We start from the raw sequence: 3,455 nt of genomic DNA, 5'->3' as shown, positions 1-3,455 counted from the left end.
TCTGAGTATTTCCCTACATCATTAACTGTTTTATTTTTAATTCTCACCCGAGGACATTTTTTCATTTTTTGTTCAGATAGAGTGGGAGGGAGAGAGAGAAAGAGAGAGAGAGAGGGTCACATCGAGTGGTTGTCACCCGCATGACCCAACCAGGGCTGGGGACAAACTGCAACCAAGGTACATGCCCCTAGCAGGAACCAAACCCGGGTCTTTCTGGACCGCAGGCCAATGCTCTAACCGCTGAGCCAGACTGGCCAGGGCTGGAAAACATTTTTGATAGATCCACAGTGTAGCTGTGACATAATGCCTCTAGCCATCTCTCTATTGTGGACATCTAGGTACTTTCCATTTTTGTGCTATGAAAAATGATGCTGCAATCTTTGTTTTTGTTTTTTTTATCCTCACCCGAGGATATTTTTCCATTTTTTGTACAGAGTGGGAGGGAGAGAGAGGAAGGGAGAGAGAGAGAGAAACATCGATGTGAAGGGACACATCGAGTGGCTGCCACCCGCACGACCAACCAGGGCCGGGGACAAACTGCAACCGAAGTACGTGCCCTTAGCAGGAACCGAACCCGGGTCTCTCCGGACCGCAGGCCAACGCTCTAACTGCTGAGCCAAACTGGCCAGGGCGATGCTGCAATCTTTGTACGTAAACATTTGTGTGCGTCTCTGATGATTTGCTCATGAGAAATTGCTAAATGTGAAATAGTTAATATTTCTAAAGGTTAAAAAAAACTTCTTGATGATTGATCTTTTCTCAACATTATACCTAACACATCAGAGCATACTCTGAGAGATTACGGTTTCCAACAGTGAGTCATTTGAACGCTCACTTACTTGCCTTCTCACCAGGCTTTTAAATCAGTGCCTACTTCTCCGACCTTGATTAAACTTAAAAGGCTAACTATAATTAATCTGTGCTAATGAGCATGAAGAGCATTTAAAAGTCATGTAGAAACGGATAATTATGAAATCTTTTCATCCATCGTTGTGCCCTTTATTTCATAGGAGAACTTCCTTTTCCACCAACCCTAGGCCAGTCTCTTCATTCTTTGCCCCTGTTCGGCAGGGCATGGTCCTTAGCTCAAGAGGAGATGTTTCTAAAACTAAGAATCAAATCTAAAAATTATACTTTTTCCCTAAACTTATGACGTATCCAGCTGCTCACTAAGGACATCACTTAGGATGATGACAAATTACTGGAACCAGTAAGACATTGGCGAGCTCCAGATGTGCCGACACGGAGAAGCATGAGAACAAAGTTGGGTGTCTGGCTGTCGGCAGCTGTGGGCTGGCACAGGGTTCTCGCTGTGTGGTTGGGACTGTGATGCCGCTTCGCAGGGGTGCAGCAAGTGTGGCTATATTATTTCTCTGTAATAGAGTTAGGTTCACGTCTTACTGTTTGTGTTCCATTTTGGGTCCTCCCTTCCCTGCCCCATGCATGCATTCATCTTAGTTGACACTGCTTGATTATTTTTTGGCATAAGAAACATCACCAGGATTCTAAGAGTCAAGGCTAGCCAAAAGACGTATTCAGAGAAGAGTTACTACCAACCTCATCCCGACTACCCCATTCCTCTTTCCCCCTTTCTACCTCATTTGCACTCAATATTTGCAGGAAATAATCTCATTAGTTTCTGGTTTCTCTTTCTTGCATTTCTTTTCCAAAAATGAGCAGGAACATATATTTTCTCTTCTTTTCTTTTTTTGATATTTTATTTATTTATTTATTTTTAATCCTCATTCGAGGATATTTTTTTTATCATCAGATGGAGTGGGAGGGAGAGAGAGAGAGAAACACCAATGTGAGAGGGACACAGTGATTGGTTGCCTCCTGCACGACTTGACCAAGGCCAGGGACGAACTGCAACCAAGGTATGTGCCCTTGACCGGAATCAAACCCATGACTCATTGGTCGGCGGGCTGATGCTTTAACCGCTGAGCCAAAGCCATATATTTTCTTATATACTCTTCTTTCTTTCAGGAAGGATAGCATTATATATATATGTATACCCTTGAACTTTGCTTCTTTTTAGGTTGGAAATATATCTTGGAGACTACTCCCTACATCAGCTCATAGAAATTTTCCTTATTTTTATTTTTGCAGCAGCATAATACTCCATTGGGTGGATGTATTGTAGTTTATCCAGCCAGTCTCCTATATTGAGTATTTAGGTTGTTTATTATTTTGCAGTTGTAAACGATGACGCAGTGAATAACTCTATGGGTATATTTATGTATATTTCTTATTGTTGAAGGTACATCTTCAAGGTAGAGTTCTAGAAGTGGGATTGCTGGTTCAGAAGTTAAGTACGTACATCGGTAAATCTGCAATGTATTGCCAGATTTTCTTCCTTGAAGAGTTTTACCAGTTTGCATTCCCATCAGCATGCATGCGGTCCCTGCTTCCCCATAGTCTTATCCATGGAAAGTGTGGTCATCATTTTTTTAAAATATCTTTTTATTGATATTTTCTAGAGAAAGAGGAAGGAAGAGAGAGATATAAGCATCGATGTGAGAGAGATACATTGATTGACTGCCTCTTGCACACCCCCCACTAGGGACTGAGCCCACAACCCAGGCATGTGCCCTGACCGGGAATCGAACTGCGACTTCTCAGTCCATGGGATGATGCTCAACCCACTGAGCCACACTGGCTGGGCTGTGGTCATCATTTTTAATTTTTGCCATTTTGATAGCTGAGCAGTGGTACCTTCCAGAACCCTGACTTCTGTCTCTTCAACTCAGCAAGACTGCCAAGGTATTTGTTTGACTACATCCTCCCTGCACTGTGGTCTGGGAACTGTCTTGCAGCAGGCCAACTGGGCCATCATAAGGTTCAACTCATTTGTTTCATTTTTCTCAGGGATGACAGTTCTAAATTATATTATCCAATAACTGCACACCATTGTTTTATATATTTAGTCCCATTTTCTAGTTGTTTAAGGCAAGAGCATACATTCAGTCCCTGTTACTCCATCATGGAGTGGATGTAGAAGCTGGTCCCGTATTCACCTGATCAGGTTTCCAGACACAGAGAGGACATTTTCAGATCATCGAGGCAGCAGAAAAACATTCTGGAACCGAATAGACACTTGCTCTCACATCGAACGGGCCCAGAGCAGAGTGAACAGAACAAAATCCACCCTGTGAAAATTCTTCACTCTAAAAGAATTTTTAAAAAGTAGGAAACTTCTGCAGCAGGAGAAACAGGGAAAAGGAACGGGAAGCTTTCTCTACACACGTGAGAAAAGCCGAGATGTTAGCAGCCTCTCCCTGGCAGAATGCTAAAAGACTAGACCAGACTTTCAGGGGCCTGAGAGAACTTGGTTTCGATTCTAAAATTCTATAACCAGGCAAATTAGAATATGAGTAATAGCAGAATTTTAAGAGACTACTGTGAACAGCTTAATAGGAGCAAATTTGAAAATAAAGTTGGAATGGATGATTTTC

The sequence above is a fragment of the Molossus molossus genome, unplaced genomic scaffold, assembly GCF_014108415.1.
Source record: "Molossus molossus isolate mMolMol1 unplaced genomic scaffold, mMolMol1.p scaffold_m16_p_10, whole genome shotgun sequence".
In the NCBI taxonomy this organism is placed as follows: Eukaryota; Metazoa; Chordata; class Mammalia; order Chiroptera; family Molossidae; genus Molossus; species Molossus molossus.
Note: the sequence above shows the minus strand (reverse complement) of the source record.